This window comes from Pogona vitticeps, chromosome 5 (assembly GCF_051106095.1).
Source record: "Pogona vitticeps strain Pit_001003342236 chromosome 5, PviZW2.1, whole genome shotgun sequence".
NCBI classification, from domain to species: Eukaryota; Metazoa; Chordata; class Lepidosauria; order Squamata; family Agamidae; genus Pogona; species Pogona vitticeps.
This window is the reverse complement of record NC_135787.1, coordinates 16,707,478-16,726,436: the sequence shown is the minus strand read 5'-3', so window position 1 is coordinate 16,726,436 and position 18,959 is coordinate 16,707,478. Positions and strand designations below refer to the sequence as shown.

General features: G+C 41.0%; 2 protein-coding genes across 5 annotated transcripts in view; both read right to left on the bottom strand.

Annotated features, from left to right (window-relative positions):
• The window catches only part of LOC144589588 (uncharacterized), a 500,689-nt gene that overhangs the window by 360,576 nt on the left and 121,154 nt on the right, over nt 1–18,959 (bottom strand). The gene's annotated exons all lie outside the window — the stretch shown is intronic.
• Nucleotides 1–18,959, bottom strand: part of GRID2 (glutamate ionotropic receptor delta type subunit 2) — a 963,252-nt gene that overhangs the window by 893,868 nt on the left and 50,425 nt on the right. Inside the window, exon 1 of one of the 4 annotated variants that reach the window (XM_078394564.1) lies at nt 18,411–18,633. The exons of the other annotated variants lie outside the window; for them this stretch is intronic. The gene's annotated coding sequence lies outside the window, so the exon portion shown is untranslated. Of the gene's footprint in view, nt 1–18,410; nt 18,634–18,959 lie in introns of those variants that run through there. 4 annotated transcript variants of the gene reach the window in all.

Below are 18,959 nucleotides of genomic sequence, written 5' to 3'. Positions count from 1 at the left end.
CTCAAACATAATATGCACAGGACAGAATTTACTGTGTTTTCACATGAAGCTTCCCTGTTGCCTTCCCATTTTGCTTTCAACTGGTAACATCACCTTTCAGGAACAAAATGTAAGGAGACCTCAAAGGTACAAAGAACACAATTCGCTGCCAAATGCATTTCAAAGACTTCTCCACAGATGTGATTCTGATTCAGTTGAGAATGTAAAAAAGAGGTGTGTGGGATGAAACTAAAGGTCTGTCTGCTGTTCTCTAGGACTGCCAGCTCTCAGGGCACAAGTGGAAATCTCAGGGAATTGCTATACTCCTCCAGGTTTCTAAGTAGGGAGAAAAAAACAGGGAGAGCAATATTAAAGGGGAAAGTTTGATATTATTGTGTATTGTTGCTTTATGCCTGTGAACATATCTTTTTCCAACTCACACCTGTTCACATTGGCTCAGCACTAAGATATTTGAATATGTATTGTACACATAGTATTTGTTTATGAGTAGTGTGTATACACACACACACACACACACACACACACACACACACACACACACACACACACACACACACACACACACACACACACAAAATTTTAGCCATTGCTACACAGGGGCTCACTCTTGTGATACCGTCAGGGCCTAGCATGATGACGTTACAAGGGTCCGTCCTTGGACACATGTTTGCCTTTGCCATTTCAGTCAATGGGAAACTGCTGACCTGAAACTTTACTGTTCCCACAGCAGCCTACTTGATGCTGAAGACTACAGACAGAACCCAAGCATCTTACTCATGTTCTCCAGGAACTGGTATATGACAGCTTAGTGGTTTAGATATCTGGCTGTAGAGTCAACAGTTGGGAGTCTGATTCCCCACTGTGCCTCCTTAACAAGGGCTGGTGAATAGTGATCCATTGGGTCCCTTCCAACTCTGCATTTCTAAGATGATGATATTTTCTACACCATGTCAGAAGATGCTTTCAGTAACAGTGGGCTGTGAACTAATGGTGCACTTTTGAGGTTCTTCTTTTGGTTCTGCATTATTTGCTGCTCCGCCTTTTTTTCTGTTAAGGATCTTCCTCTATTTTTCTCAAATAATAAAGAATCTTCTGTTTCTTCTGATGCTCTAGCTAAGATCAGTTACTTCTTTTTCTACATGATTTCCAAAGTTCATTATTTCTTTAACCTATGGACTCTACCAAAACTCTTTTTCAGACCCCTCCTTTATTTCATGTTTACAACAGTGTTTGCTCATCTGTCTTCCTGTCACCTCACAAAAATTCATTCTCCCTGTTCATTCCCCCCTCTTTTTCTTATGTTCTTTCCTGCTGGCTTGCTCTAATCATCCTACCACCTTTATTGTCCCATGTCAAGTTTAAACTTATTTTCATAACCTTTAACTCTTCAAAATCTTGCCATCTCTCCAGCTTCATCAATTTATCTAATGTTCATCAAATATAAATATTCCTATTAAATCATTACTTCTTTCCACTATTTCTTATTTCTGCTTTTCTCTCACATGGCCCATTATGTACCAAAATCTTTAGATGACTATTTGCCTTTCTCCTCTGTACCCACTTCTTGAAGTACTATATTGTCTTTCTTTCTATGCCACCTGCTAATTAATTATTGGATTTGTTAATGCTCCTTTCATGCTCTTCCAATCTGTGCTATGTTTCTCATTTCCTTCAAACTTCTTTCTACTTTTGTTTCATCTTTATTTTTAAATTATGAACTTGCAGGACACACCATACAGCACCTACAGTGTTAAGCAAAACTGTTTAAGACTCCTCAGACAGCTGAGCTTCAGCTGTAGGGAGGAGAGGGATATGTCCTCTCTGTTACACCCATGGAAGTTCATCCAGAAAAAATCCATCCCTGGTGGTATTCCTACCAGTGGCAAGCCCCAGACTGGATTTTCTCATGGTGGATTGGAGGAGGCTTGGGATTCAAGTCTCTTTGTTTCTATAAGAAAACAAATCCCAAATGTATTGCCATTGAGGAGATGAGCTTGTTCTGGATGCAGTGGAATGATTATGATTTACAAAGATCCATATCCCGCAGTGGAATGATTATGATTTACAAAGATCCATATCCCACTCTGACTCTGACTCTCATTCTCAGATAGGATCGCTCTGCTAGTGCAATGCAAGCTGGCCAAAATGGCCAATGACCAGCTTACCTCACAGAGGCCACCTGAAGCTATACTGAATCTAAACTCCTCCCAGCCTAGACATATGAGAAGTCACCAAGGACTACCTTCCCATGAGCTAACTTTGTGCCAGTATCGTTGCTGCATCCCCAAGCTGGAGACGATTTGGCCCTCTCGACTAATTCTCCTCCACCATCTTCTGCCACTTCTTTGGCTTTTTTTTAATATCAGAGTGTAATGAGGAAGATACATCTGTCTGCAGATCACTCTCACAACAGATCTGTGAGATCTCCTCTTTTAATTAGCACTGCACTGTTAGGCAATTTATATCAAATGAGGAGGTAGGGAAGAAGGCATTGGAGCAACAGCTAATGATGAATACTGAACTATTGGTTGCTAGTTCACTTAGAAGATCTTGCTCTCTTAAGCCATTTTTGCCAGATGACTGATTCAGGAGAACACAGAGAAGTAATCAAAACTTATTTCACACTTCAAGCATGAGGGACAGATAAGCAGTGAGAAATAAACAATTTTTTAAGCTGCCACTTTGAGTTCATCTTCAAGAAGCAAAGCAGAAGACTGCATTGTCTCTATAAAACCTCACATACAAAAATATACACCGTGAAATTTCACAGGATTCATGATTTTCACACATAAGGGGAAAACTATTTTGCCACACCATTTACATTTTGGCATAGGCTCTCTCATTCCCTGTTTTGTCTTGCATTGTACAGTACCTTGTGAATGAATTGCCAGTGTGAAATATATGAAGTTATTCATTTTTATAGTCTTATTCTAGTGTGGAAATTTGCCTAAGAGCCATGACTATCATTGACCATTCATTTCACTACCTTAAAGGTAAAGGTAAAGGTTCCCCTTGACAATTTTTTGTCCAGTCGTGTTCAACTCTAGGGGGCGGTGCTCATCCCCGTTTCCAAGCCATAGAGCCAGCATTTTGTCCAAAGACAATCTTCCATGGTCACATGGCCAGTGCGACTTAGACACAGAATGCTGTTACCTTCCCACCAAAGTGGTCCCTATTTATCTACTCGCTTTTGCATGCTTTCGAACCGCTAGGTTGGCGGGAGCTGGGACAAGCGATGGGCGCTCACTCCGTCGCATGGATTCGATCTTACGACTGCTTGGTCTTCTGACCCTGCAGCACAGGCTTCTGTGGTTTAGCCCACAGCGCCACCACGTCCCAGTTCAGTACCTTACCTCATTCCAATCTACCTGGAGATATACTACCAGCCAGTAGGTCCTCTGGAGTATGTAGTCCTGTGGGCTTTGAAAGGTCATTCATTCATTCATAAGTAACAACACACATTGCAATGCAATATTTTTTTTCTCTGATTCCATAATCATACTACATAACCACATTATCATAACTATCTCCATCTGAACATGCCTCTCATATCTAACACAGAGTCCTATATTGCTGACACTAATATTGCTATTATATGATGTATGATAGAGGGTATTTCAAGACATTGACTTTTCAGTTTTAGCACCACCAATTTTCAAATCCCTTTCTCACAGACGTGTGTATGGTGGCGTCCTGATTTTATTTAAGACTATCTTAAAACCTTTTATTTGTCCAAATCTTATGTTTCTTTATCTAGTTTTTGTACGATATTGTATGTTTTTTTTAAAAGATAAGAACCTGTTCTCATTGTTATGTAGTTGTATTTTGAAGTTTCTGATTAAATTGTTATTTTGTTGTTTTGAAGTTTGCATTCTGTCATCTGCTCTGACAGCTGCTCCTCAAGGGCAGCTAAGCTCCTGCTCAAAAAAGCTAACAAACAATAATATAGCTGTAGAAATTAGCTGTGGGTGTGCAATTCAGCAAGATTTTCAGGATGCAGGCTAGGTGACAGGGTATATATATATGTATCTCTAAATATCTACCTACTACCTCTTTCATACACACACATACACACACAGTTTGCTAAGTTATATTTTTAGGGCATAGTGAATCACTCATTTTGTCCAAGAGCTACAACATATCACTGAGACACACATTTTATGAACATGCAACCAAAAAGAAACAAAAAAGGGAAGAAGAAGAAATTGTAAGAAATTGAATCCAGCTGTTCTACCATTTTAAAGTGAGAGGAGATCTCATGTATTGAGAACATGAGATCATAAACCTTTAATTTATGAGCTATAGGGATGTCATGGACGCTGAAACAAAATACAAATATACCGTATTTTTCGCACCATAAGACACACTTTTTTCCCACAAAACAGGGGGTGGAAAGTCTGTGCGTCTTATGGAGCGAAGAAAACAGATTATATTTTCCTGTTTTCTTCTCCTAAAAAAATTGGTGCGTCTTATGGAAAGGTGCGTCTTATGGAGCGAAAAATACGTAAATAAAGAGATATGTATTCACCTATCCCTTCTCTCTGCACATCATCTAAAAGCCAGGTCTGGAATATCTCCTACTCAGAAGCAGATTTTATGGTACACAGAGGCTACAGTGTGTTCCCCAATTCTAATGCAAGAAGCAATGGGATGTTCATCAATGGATTATAGCTTTATTTAACATTAATGCTATCTGGAATAAAATCATATGCTAAAAATCCAGTCATTTACAATGCCAATGCAAATCAGGAGGTCGTTCTGTAGTTGGGGAGTCATTATAAAGCAAATCCTCTCTTTTGAAGATACAGAGCAAACATGTCATATATATGGAGCATGGAAAAGAACTTCTTCTAGTCTTTAATGCATGTGAGAGTTGGATGGGAGATATTTGGACTCAAAGCTATGGAGATAAACATCCACTTAGCTCATTCTTGCATGTGACAATGGAAAACCACAATAATTTTTCCTTTCCCCCCAAGATAATAAGATACCTTCTGCTGGTCTAGACTATGGCTTTCGCGAGACTGATTTTTTAATATAATTATAATACAATCGGTGCAAATTTTGCAAAATTATGGTAGCTGATCACTTGTTGAATTGACTTAGAAAAATCAGAAGCATCAGATGGCTCCCTGTTTTCTTTTTGATTAATTTGTTTCTCCTGTGCTTGGTGTGCATGTGTCTTTATATCCTAATGGGAAAGACTCAGGATTCATGCAGATAAATTTTACATAAGTTGTAGAAGCTATAAACACACAAACAACTCTCATTTTGTTGTCCCACTGGAGGCAATACAACTGGAGCTTAAATATGATGTCACAATTTTGCTGAGATGATCTAAATCAACAAGAAAGTCTGAGTATTCTTCACATCTCTGCCGAAAACCATTTAAGTCTTTAAATACAAACATGGTTATCTTGAATTCGGCTTAGCAGCGGATAGGGGACCATTGTAGTTTGCATCCAGAATGGATGTAACATGGCGCCTTTGAGATAAACCCACTAGAGTTCTAGCAGACAAATTATGCAGTAGTTGAATCTTCCAGAGCATTTCCAGTAGGCACCTGATGTATGCTGCATGCAAGTAAAACATGAAGTCTAACCTGGAGTTTATCAGGGTACTTATCATCATAATGGTTGCCTTCACCCATGGAATCTGACAAACAGAAGGAAAAAACTTCTCCATTTCACATCAGAATTTGATGTATTTTGGGAATTTTGATTAAGCACAATGTAGAACCAAATTCTCACCTGTCCTTCCTGACAAACCAAACCACATTGCTAAAATGACTTTATGGGTCCATGCAGTGCATCACTTTGGTCTCACTGCAAACAGGCAGTACATTTGAGAGGATACAGGTGGTTCAGCAAACTCCTTCAAGCAACTTGCCCATAACCACAGCCTACAATAATCAATAACAGTCTCATTAAACTGGGATAGATGATGCCGAGAACATCTGCTCTATTTCAGTGATGCACTCTATGTCAGAGTGAATGTAGGCAACTAATTTGTCACAGCAAGATCTTTTCCAACAACCTTCCCAGGATCTGGCTCATAAACAGATATAGTATGCATAGAGATGGGGGTATTCGTATACAAATGCTCCCACACAGGTGGACTTAACAACTATCTGGTCCTCTGGGGCTGGACTGTCCATTCACCTTCCGCTGCTGCCGTGGGCTCCGTGCTCCCTTCCTATTGCTCCAGAGCGCCCAGTCGGCAAGCCACTCTTCAACCTGGCAGGGAGGCGTGTTGTCCTGCCTCCTGCTAGTCAACTGTGAGGTCCGGAGCGATAGGAAGGGAGCACATAGCCCGCAGCTGCAGCAGAAGAGTGAGTGGACCATCCAGCCCCATGGGGCCGGACCCTTGTTATGTCCACCTGTGTGGGGGAATTTGTATACAAATATCTCTATCTCTAACATTACATCCATATCCTAGATTACTGTGTGCCCCACATTTTTGCAAAATTAGAAACATTGCTTTCCCTCCCCATACACTTGCTTCAAGTCTGGGAAGGAAATAAGCAGAATACTATAAGGAAAAGCCCACAGAGTTTTACCAACCAAACAAGGTCATGCAAGGACAATATCACACTCAATGTCTTTGTTATATATATGAAACACACACACCTCTCACTAAAGCAGTCAAGGATTTGATGGGTACGCCGAACAATACACATTTAAATAGTGTGTGTTAATAACAAGTGTCACATGTATTTTTTTAAAAAAAACATGAGTTTTAGCAGCTCTTTTGTTATTGTTTTTTTTCTCATATTCAAAGCTGTAGAAGCCTCTGCAGAACTCAATAACTTCTTACATTGCAATAAGGTGCTATTTTCCCTTCATCACATTGTGATTTTCTAGACTTTGTAAAATACAATTGTTTGTTCCCCCAAACCATATATTTCTTCAGTGAAATTAAAATGTACATTTATTTTTAACTTTCTGAAAGTATTCATCTATTTAGCAAGCAGTTCTTTTAAAGTGGGTTATTAAAAGTCTCAAATAATAGTAAAGCAAGGTGAAATGGAGGTGCTTAGCACTGAAAACCTATGGTAGCATTTCTTTTTAATGCACTATGATTTTGGCTCCTTTTACCTGTTAATGTTTACCTATTAAGCTGGGTGGACTCTCACTCTCTCACTCTCTCTCTCTCTCTCTCTCTCTCTCTCTGTGTGTGTGTGTGTGTGTGTGTGTGTGTGTGTGTGTGTTTAGCAAAGGAATAACATATAGTAGTGCCTACAACTATTTGAATAACTTCTGAAGGATCTGGGTCACTTTGGTGGAATATCTCCATATTTCTGAGCTATTTGGCTGCTGGCTAAAAGGCAAAAGATCTCCTCAGAAAAATGTATGTGCTGTGCAATGAAAGGAGGGGCTTTCTGGGCAAATCAATCTTTATTATGTTCTAGCAACCAAGTGGCCATAATGCAATGGTATATTTCTGCTGCACACTGCTGCTTCCATCTGAATTGATATATTTCCCTCCTGCAGCTCCCCCCCCCCAAACATCCTAAAAACCTCTTCTGGAGAAAAGGAACAGCTTTGTTTGCGGGTTTTTTTGTGCCACTGGGGACTGCAGCGGGTGAGGAATTCATTATTCCATTTGCATTGGCTAACTGTGAACACCAGTAGATCTTAAGCTATGTATACTATTTCTACCATTAAGCTTGCAGCACATCTCCAGCAATTTCATGAATATTTTCTTTGGTTGCAACAAAAAATATCACAACTACAAGCTCCATAACAGAATTATACTTGACATGTAGTAGGTATTAAGAAAGAATTTGTCTTCTCGAAAATCAAGGGATACTCTTGGTAGAACAGAATTTGCTTTGTGGGAAAAGTTCTGAATCATAATCAAACTGTATCCTACACACACACACGTGCGCGCGCGCGCACACACACACACACACACACACACACACACACACACACACACACACACAGAGAGAGAGAGAGAGAGAGAGAGAGAGAGAGAGATTGTCACTACTGGTATGTGTCTGCTCCTACTTGGCTGTCTTTATAAACGTATTCACAGTTTCCATGGCTACTTCCATCTGGAAAATGTTTGGCTTCCTTTCAAAAAAAGGAAGCACCTTCACCTTCATCTCAGGGAAACAGTGTAATGTCAATGACTTGAGGCAATCATTTTAATAAAGAGAATAAAAGCATGGCTTCAAAGGCCACTACAGACACACTTCAGTCTCATATCTGTGCATGGGAGAAAATGGCTTGTGTTCTAGAGTCACTGTTGTCCCCCTTTGAATACATCTCATGGCAATTTCTAGACACTCCACGAGTACAGCTGTATGGATTAAATCCAAAATACATCCAAAAGATATATGGAAGTTCTGTAGTTCATTGTGAAGGTTCAGCTTTAGGCTCCTCTTTCAGTTCAAAGAAATCATTAGTTATTGTTGCTTCAAAACAGGTGAAAGATTTATTGATGCTTATAACAATAAACAAGTATCTGTGACATGATTATGAGCCTTTTCTCCTTCTGCCAACAGGTCCAGAAGGGGTCTCCAATCTTCTAACAGGAACGGGTTTCCATAACTATTGTTCCATGGTCCCGGTAAATCAGCAGGGACCCAGTCTTTCACGGTCTGCCCCGTCAAACCTTCCAGCAAGGGCACAGTCTCATCATCCCGATCACCATTCTACAGGGTTCATCCCTCTAGGGTCTTGATCCTCCCAGGGTCCTCCCTGTAGTTCTTCTTCCTCATCTCTCTTACTGTATTCTCCATTCTAGCCTCTCTCTGTTTTCTCTCTCTACTCTTTCCTTCTCTTCTCTCAGCCTCCTCCTCCACTCTCTTGCCTCAGCTTTTCCCCAATAACGGGGAATCTCCCTTCTTCTTCTGTAATCCGCCTCCTCTTTAGGCACTCTCAACCTCTCCCATAATCCTGTCCAGGGATCCTCCATCCACACCCATTCCCAGCCTGGGGGCAACTAACTCTCCTTCCTTTTTATCTCCCCTGTTCCTGCCTCAAACTCCACCCTCTTGTCCTCTCTTTTCCCACCTTTTCCTCCTGGACCTCTCTCATTGTCACAACCTGCAAATTTTCAGTCAGCTCTCTTGCTGTGATTCTGCTGCAGGTTCTGGCGCTGGCTGGGGACTCTCCTCCTTATTCTTGTTGTGGGGGAGGGACGGCTCTCCAGAGAGTAGGGAATCCTTCTTGCCTTCTGTCTCACATTCAGCAACAGCAGGCAAAAGCACCCCATTCTCACAATGCCAGGTTCATTGGCATCTCCAGATAAAGCTGAGAAAAGCTCCTATCTGCCAGTCCGTGCACAGGATTTCTTCAAAAACAAACCTCTAGTTTATGAATGTGGGATAATGAATGAGTTGTGTGCGTGGGAATTGAATCCTTTTCTTTTTGTTTATTTCTTTTCAATGCTATATTTGTTGTAATGGATTTGGATTAGTTACATGATCCAAAGAGGCTAAAAAAGGAAAATACCATTACCTAAGCCTCAATTAAAAATTGGAGAATTCTATTGGTTGTCCTCGTATAATAACATGAACCTAATCTTACATTTCCTTGGTTATTTCACTTAGCATTATATGGAATCTGGTCCATAGAAATAAAAATGCAGTATATTATGCTTATTTTTTTTAGCTCAGGGTTAAGACTTAAAGTGTCATTAATTGACTCTTTTTAATATAGCTGTCTTCATATAGACATTTGTTCAGCCCATTCCAGTTTTTATTGTGTCTGTGCAGGTCTTTACCATGTTGTTGATATGCCAGTCAAAAGAAATGTATTTTTTATGCTGAAATTTATTCAGGTTCTGCCTAAGAAATATCTGAAGTTTGTGGATGTTGAGAGAGGATCCTTTCCAATAGAACCACTATTCTTTTAGTGAGAAGCTAGACAAATTACAGACCACAATGTTGGGGTTTGGCAGAAGTTGGTGTGAGGAAAATCAAGTGTGGCCTTAATTAAATAATAATACTGTAATGAACTTCCTCTTATTATGCAGCAGACAAAAATGGTTCTGGCAAGAACTTACAGAGCAGATTGAATCAAACACTCTCTTAATAGACCACTTCTTATATTTGTTAGTTTACCTCAAATGGCACTTCTTTGTTTCAATACATTCACTCAGAGAGACTCTGGTAAATTAGAAAGAATAAAAGGTTTCCGTTTGCTTACAGTTCTTTTTCTTTAAAAACAAACATCACATTCTGTGGAAATGATAACTGGTTACATTACTGAGCTTAAGTGAGTCATTGTAGTAAACTGCCCAGATATTGCTTTAAATGCTATAGGGTGGTACACTATAGAAGCAGCACACTTTTTTTTCTTTTTTCTTTCTTTTTCTTTCTTTCTTTTTTTCTTTTTTTCTTTTCTTTTTTTTTTTTTTTTGCTTTTACATTGCTGACAGAATACTTCACTTTTAACTGTTCACTTCTCATTCCATAACCAACACACTGACAGAACAGTAACTGAACCCTGACTGACTGTTAAAAAAAAGGCGGGAAAAGGAACCTGAGGTGGATAAGAAAACAATTGGCTGTTACTGAGTTGATTGATAGCTCTCTCCCAGCCAAAACCTCTCAAGGGCATCATATGAAGGTGCAATATTTCCAACATAGAACTCACAGACTCTGTCAACAATGTTGGTTGGTGGATTCAAGGAGTTGTAATAGAAAAAAAAGCTTTGAGCTCAATGTACCATATGCTGGCCTTTAAAAAAATACATCTGCCTTTTTTATCCTCATCCCTCCATTGGGAGGAAACCTTCTAAATTCTTTGCTATCCCCATCTGCTTGGCAAACTTAGGGTTTTGGCTTGGATTGAATCCCTTCTTAGCATTCACACCGCTAAACGGTTATTTATTCTCACATCACCATACTATTTACTGTTGCTCGGTTTGCTATTAAATTAGTGACAAGCTCTGACATTTTGATTAGTGCCTGTTTACATATTAAGGAACCTTTTGTACCACAGGTAATCAGGAAGAGGATAGGAACAAAATATAATAGTCCTTGAAAGTCTCAGCTATTAATTCACTTAAACTATGAATTTCTGATTTTTCCATTTGAATGGAAATGAAATTGTCCTGTTGACCTATGTTAATGTGGATTAAGCCCTTAATTAGGAAGAACGCTTTAGGAAATCTTTCCCATATACCTCCGTATGCACAGCAGTTAAATGGCAATACTGCAGTCAAGACTCTGCTCATGATCTGAGCTCAGTTACAAAAGGCTCAGGTAGCTGACTCCAAGTTGACTCAACCTCCCATTATTCCAAGGTCCGTAAATTCGGCATCCAGCATGTGGAGCAGGCAGCAATCTGTAACATGCATAATTACACTGTAAAAAGCCCAGAGAGTGCATTAAGCACTACAGGATGGTGTATAAGCAGAACACTTTTGTGGTGCTTTCCCATTTCAATAACTTCATTTTAAAAATAATCTTGCCTTGGTTGCTATGTTGTAGTGATAACATTTTATTAGACCAACCAAAAAACCCAGAAAATTCACTGTACAAGCCTTCAGGATTTAATATATTGTGCCTCTAAAAGCAGGCAGGTGGGAAGAATTAATGTTAGAGGAGGCTAGCATGCCACCTAAAGAGATGATGGGAGAGAAGTTGCAGGTGCTAAACCATGGATCTTCAGATGTTACATTTCACCCGCAAAGGGCCCCTAGTTTTGCTGCGAACAAGAAAGACCATAAAAAAAAAACCTTTTTGATCTGTTATTTAAAAAAAAAAACAATTCCCTTGCAACCCAAAACTCTTTCTATACAGCACAAGGCTCATAGTTCTTTTAAAGGAAAAGATCATAAAGGGTTTCTGTACTGTCCAGGCTGGGGATGTCCCTAAATGTTCAGTCAGGTGAAGCAACTCCACAGCATCTAATCTGTGTGGCTTTATGTTGTGTTGGAGGAATTAACCTTCTGTGATTAAAATCCCAGTCTAGATGGCACAAAATCTCCTTCTACTGCTGGAACGGCTAAATGTTGAAATTTATTTCACAGCCAACACAGCTTCCCATGCCTTTTGTCTTGAACTGTAGCAGTTACTGTAAAAGGTGCTGCTGTTAGGACTGGCTGGTGGCAGCTGCTATCTATTTTGCCTAGAAAACATGTGCCTAAATAAACTTCTTTCATGCGCTGGTCCCAGCATGCCTCTGTGTAGCCTGAGACAGAGAAGGCACACTTTCTAAGGCAATTATTCTTCTTCCATTAGAATCTCAAGACAGGAACAAACTGTACACAGCAGTTAATACCATCTTGCCCTCCCATTAATGTCCCACACTTAAAGTTAGTTAGTTAGTTAGTTAGTTAGTTAGTTAGTCAGTCAGTCAGTCAGTCAGTCAGTCAGTCATAGCCATAGAATCCTGGCTGTGAAAGCTTTCGAGAATACAGTTTGGTATAGCTTGTGGGCTTCGACACCTTTTTGCAAAAATTGATTTGTCCCCATGAAGTTGTTGTTGTTTAGACTTATATACCACCACATAGTGCTTAGAGCACTCTCTGGGTAGTTGATGACATAATTATGCAAGGAACGCTTTGTCCCCACCCCCAGTGAGCTGGGTACTCATTTTACCAATCTTGGAAGGATGGAAGACTGAATCAGCCTTGAGCTGGCTACCTGAACCTGCCCGGATTGAACTCACGTCATAAGCAGTGTCTTGACTGCAGTGTTGATGTTTAACCACTGTGCCACAGGGCTCGCTATCTTACAAGCTCTATGAATTTTATTAAATTCATTTTTTAAAAAATTATGCTGCCCATCTAGTGGCCAAGCCACTACTCTGGACAGATTTCAATAAATGATGTGAAACAAAACTGAATAATAGACATAATTAAAACATTAAAAAAAAAACAATCCTATACTAATTATATATGAAAAAGCAGTTAATACAGATGAAAACAGAAACAACTGACTGAAAAGTAATAGGATATCAATAACTAAAGGAGAAAAAATTAACCGGGGGTAAGGTTATGGAAGGCCTGAGTAAACAGCCAAGTTTCACTTATTTATTAATTTATTAGATTTCTATACCGCCCATCTAGAAGGTGTCTACTCTGGACGGTGGTTTACATATAATATAAAAAAATGAACTAAGATAAAATCCAGATTAATCCAAGATGGGAAAGGAAAAAAGAAAGAAGGGAAAAAAGAAGAAGTTCAACCGTAGTCCGTTCAACTGCATCCATTGCAAACAGCCTATAGGCAGCACCCAAGGGACAGAACGGTATCGACTCAGATGGGAAAAAAGGAGATGTAGAGGTGAATGTCATCAGCATATTGGTGACATGAAGCTCCACATCCCCAGATGACCCCCCTCCAACGGCTTTATATAGATGTTAAACAGAATTGGGGAGATGATCGAACCCTGTGGAACCCCACAACTGAGGGACCATGGGGCCAATACATTTTACCCAAGCTGCAGTCTCTTGGGTACTCCCCAAGAAGGACTGGAGCCCAGCAAGAGCAAGGCCATCAATCCCCAACTCAGAGAGCCTCCCCAGTAGGATACTGTGGTCAATGGTATCAAAGGCAGCTGAGATATCAAGGAGAATGAGCAAGGACATTTTGCCCATCAGCCTAACTAAGTAGGTCATCCAGCAGGGCGACCAATGCCGTTTCCATGCCGTGGCACAGCCTGAAGCCCAACTGAAACAGATCCAGGGCATCGGGTTCATCCAAGACAGCCTGAAGCTGAGCGGCCACCACCCTCTCAACTACCTTGTTGAGAAAAGAAACATTGCCAATGGGCCTATAATTGTCAATGTTGTCCTCCACCAAGCTTGGTTTCTTTCTAATGGGTCTAATGAGCGTTTCCTTAAGGGCAACACTTGCCCTCAATAAGAGACCCATTTATTATTTTAGTGGCCCATTCAGTTATCACTGGCCTGGCAGCTTTGATTAGCCAGGCCGGGCAAGGGAGGAGGAAGTGGCTCGGCAGTGATCAAGGACCTTGTCCACCTCTGTGGATGTCATAGGTTGAAACTGGGTAATTCTCAACGGACAAGGCGCTGCGCTGGATGTCTCAGCTCGATCCACTGTTTCCAAACAGGGTGCAAGATCCCAGTGGATGGCCTCCACTTTTGATTTTTAAAATGCTGCAAATTGGTCACAAGAAATGCTAGATGGAGGCCAATCATTGTGCCCAATTCTGGATAGGTTATGTACTATACAAAAAAGTTCCGCCTGCTGATTGGATGTTTCGCTTATCCGGACAGCGAAGTAGGCTTTCCTAGCAGCCGCTACCTTAGCAAGATAGACGTGATCTTGGCATCTTTTAAGTTATTTTCCATTGGATTCCACCTCCAAACACTCTCTAGCCTTCTCCTATTCCGCTTCACAGCCCGCGGCTGCTGGTTAAACAAAAGTGCTGGTTGGGCTCTGCAGAGGAGAGGGCGTTTAGGAGCGATCGTTTCTATAATACTGTCAGTGGCAGCATACCAGCCATCCACCGGGGCCTCAACAGGAGCGCCAGCCAGGTCAATTGGAACTCCATGCATGGCATCCTGGAATCCAATAGGATCCCGTAGCCTGCAAGGGCAGACCATGAAAATAGGTCTCTGCTCCCCATGGGGAAGCAGGGCCATTGTGGGATTATACTTTATCAGGTGATGGTCCGACCATGACAAGGGGAACAACCGAAGGTCACTCACCATCAGGCCACACTCTCTCTGCTCAGTAGAGAAAACCAGGTCCAAAGTGTGGCCACCCACATGTGTGGGGCCATTAATGTGTTGGGACATGTCCAAGAAAGCCATGGTTTCCAAGAACTCAAGAGCTGGACCGGTAACCTCGGATTCCACATGGATGTTGAAATCACCCAATACAATCAGTATCGGGGATCCCAACAGTGCTGCGCAGATGAAGTCAGTTAGCTCTGGTAGGGAGGTGGCTGGATCATGGGGAGCACAGTATACCAGCAAGATCCCAATACCATCCCTGGCTCCAATCAACACGTGGAGGGCCTTAGGCCTGGCATCACCACATCAGAGAGCCTGACAACCTCAAGGGTGTCCTTATAAACAATGGCAACTCCCCCAACCCGACCCTCCGGTCTACCCTGGTTCTGGATAGCATAACCGGGGGTGGGGGGGAACAGGCCAGAGACAGGAGTACACCTCCTTCACTACCCATCCATGTCTCAGTTATACAAGCCAGATCTGCATCCTTTTCCAGAATGAGATCTTGTATTAGCTGGGCTTTTTTGTATACAGACCTGGCATTCAACATCACCAAAGTTAGAGTGGAGGGGTGACTGAGCTGGCTACCTCGAGCCTGGTAGATGGTAACAGCGCCAGAACAATAGACAGCTTTCAGGTATCTGTTCACGCTTCTTCTGGAACGACTAAGAGCTGTACCAAAGCCATATCTTCCCCTACCCATAATCACCTGTATGTTCTTCAAGCCCTTGCAGGCCTTCCTCTCCATTATTAGCACAAAACAGTTTAACAGTAGCAGAGAACTACTGTTAGACTGCTACTGCATCCATTGCAGTAGCTAAGAGTAAGTACACAATAATTAAGAATAATAAATTAACATAAACAAAATAAATTACACACTATTAATCGGATTAGAATCAATTATTTACTAAAGCCAAGGAGGGAAGGGGCCTATCACACCTCTCTGAGAGAGTTCCACAATGAGGCAGCCACCCCTGAGAAAGCCCTGTTACAGGTTGTTGTTTTCTGGGTCTCCCTCAGGGTGACCACCTGTAACATCTTTGATTGGGAGGAACAGGTGGAACAGGAGATTTTTCAGACAACTGATAATGTCCTAAACCACTTAGAGCTTTTAATGTCAACATCAGCACCTTGAACCTGGTCCAGAAGCATACCAACAGCTACTGCAAATGGGCCAGGAACAGAGAAATATGGTCGTATTTTAATGTTCCAGTCACCAGCCTGGCTTCTCTCATGGATTGTTCTAATGGATTTTTGTTGAATTTTTTTTTTATTGACACCACCTTGTCATCTCCTCTCAAAGAATTTTGTGAAGAAAAGTCTAGGAGTGAGGAGCCCTTGACCACCTGGGTGTTTTGGATGTCCATTCCCAATCAGCATAGACAATGATAATGGCTTGTGGGAATTGTACTTACTCTCTTCCGTCTAGGTACAGAAAAAAATTATGTTGGATTCCACTGTCTCAACTAAATGAATGTGGCTTGCGAGTTATGGAAAGAAATATGTCTTATTTCACATATTTTCACATTTACAAGTCTTACTGAACATTCTGGAGGAATGAATTACACCCGAAATTAAGTGCATATTTTAAATTCAAATGGCTAAAATGTGTACCATTGGAAAAATATGTAGCAACAGGATGTAGTCAATGGAAAAATATGCAAATTAAGTTAAAATTAATGCATACATCAAGGAATGTGCACAAATATTTATGATTTGAAATGCAGGAAGAAGAAGCAAAGCTCCACGACTCAACTTTAAAACAAGGATTAGCAGAAAATGCAAATGGAGTTTCAGTAAATGAAACAAAATTGAGACTAGCATAATGAGAAGCACTGTAGAGAATGATATGAAGAATTCACAGTCAGCCAATACCAGGTGGGGTCCTGTCGCATGTTGGCAGTTATGGCCTCCATGAACTCCAGACCTGCTCCAGTCCACTGTGTCTCCACATGTATGTTAAAATCACCAAGAAGTAAAAGTCTTGGGGACCACAACATAGAAGCAGAGACGTACGACTATACAACATTGCATTGTACCCTATTGCATGCCCCAGCATTGCTCTTTAAAAGGTGTAACCCTTGAAAAGAGAGATGCAACCAGAAGAATTGAATTTTTAGCAACAAACAATAAACTGGCCTGGAATCACAAGAATTGAGTTGCCTATTTAGGAGAACTATGTGGCACATGGTAATCTGGGGTGGAGAGTTGAGTATGAAGCATGACTGAATGCTACTCCAAAGGAAAAACCATGTGCAGCATGTGCGTAGCAGAGAAATATTTTTGGTGGAGATACTTACCAGAGGAAGTACGCATAAAGTATTTCTTTTAAAAATATGTTTTTTTCTCGAACAACATAGGTTTTATGGTATTTGATAATAGTAGTAATAATAAGGTAACCATAACAGTGTTGAACATTCAAAGCATTCAACATATTATCATGGTCATGCTTTCAATTACATTGATATTCCCACTCAACAAACTGCAGCACCACCTGAAATGAGAATATAATGGGAGACTTCCAATCTCATTGTCTTAATATCACACCAGCCCTTGGACACAGCTCTCAGGTCTTGAAGAAGGAAGGGAAAGGAACTTGACAAATGTGCAGGCTTAGCAGAAGGCACACTAAGGAGATAAAGGAGGTCTCTGAAGCCTACATGAATTGCATGCATTCCACTTTTTTTTTAACTTGGACATTTCACATTTCTGGAAGTCTGCCCTAGATGGTCATTCATCTCTTTCCAATCCCATTCCAAAAGGCATCAAGTTCTTTGCTTATCTTTTACATGCCCAAGCTTCAAAGGAATTTACATACATCAGCTCATTAAGCTCAACAAAACTCTAAGAAAGGGGAGCATTATCCCTGTTATTATACATGTAGAAAACAAAGCGAAAAGATTAAGACACATGCCCAAGAGAATACAGGGCATCAGCATGGCTGCCAAGATTAGAATTTGCATGACTAGCTTCTGACTCTCCACTCACATTCTATCTTTGCCACAGCTTATTTGCTCTGTTGGGCCAGAATGAGACTTTGTTCTAAGAACATCATTCTATTTGCATGGGAGAATCATCTCATTTGGGTGAGGGGGAGGGAAAAGGAGGGCCTGTTGACCTACATCCAAAGGACTGGGCAACCAATCCAACTTCTTTAAGGATATCTGGGGTTTGCACATCCTGAACAGCAGCTCTGCGCACTTATCACGGTTGGAACTGGAGGAGGTTCCCCCCCTCCCAAAGCAGCTTGTGATTTCACCTGATGACCTGTTGCTCAAAGACAAGAAAGATTTGTCTGACACTCTGCAACTGCTGAAATAACATTTCTGGCTTTACCCTGAGATATCAAGGTGCAAAACTGTTTTGATGCACTGCTGCATCAAAACAGAGTTTAAATAAAAAGAGAAAAGCATGTGATTTGAGAAGCCATTGCAATTCAAATTGATTTAAAGGTGCTGATTGTTTAAAACAATGCTGCAAAAATTATTCTCTCCCCCTCACAATACACACACACACACACACACACACACACACACACTTTGTTCAACCACACACATCTGAAAGTGAAGTACGCAGTAGTTAAGGTCAGCACACAGACCAAAACACATTATTTGGGAAGTATTCACACCACTGAAAGCACATAATAGCCTTGCTTAATCAAAGCATCCATAATAGAGAAACTGCATCTTTGTTCATTTGGAGGGGAAGCCCTGTTCGTAGGCACTCATATGAGTCAGACCTACCTTCATACCCAGTAGTATCTGTAGCCCTCAAACAGAGCAATCTCTTCAACCTGACTTATCTTTTGCCTTTAAGCACTTCAAAGTTGCCGATAGTGTAATCCTCTGCATTGGATGCTTCCAGCATCTACTTTGGTTTTGCTTTTTCTGGAACCCTAAAATCCATCAACTTGAAATAAACGGCAAAAGCCAGAAGCCCTTTTCTGTTGTTCCCTATCCAGGTAAATTCACCGCACCTGGAGAGGATTACTGACCCTCTCCTCTCTCTACCATCACTGTATACACATGGAAAGCAACAAGCATGCAAGAGAAATCTTCCTGCTCTACATAGCAGCAAGAACTATGATCTTCTAGAGTTTTCCTAGAAACAGTAAGAGCCATGAACTTTACAAAAGACCTCTTCCTCATTTGTTGATATAAATCAGTGGTTCTTAACCTTGGGTTATTCAGGTGTTTTTGGACTGCAACTCCCAGAAGCCTTCACCATCAGCTGTGCTGGATGGGGTTTCTGGGAGCTGCAGTTCAAAAACACCTGAGTAACCCAAAGTTAAG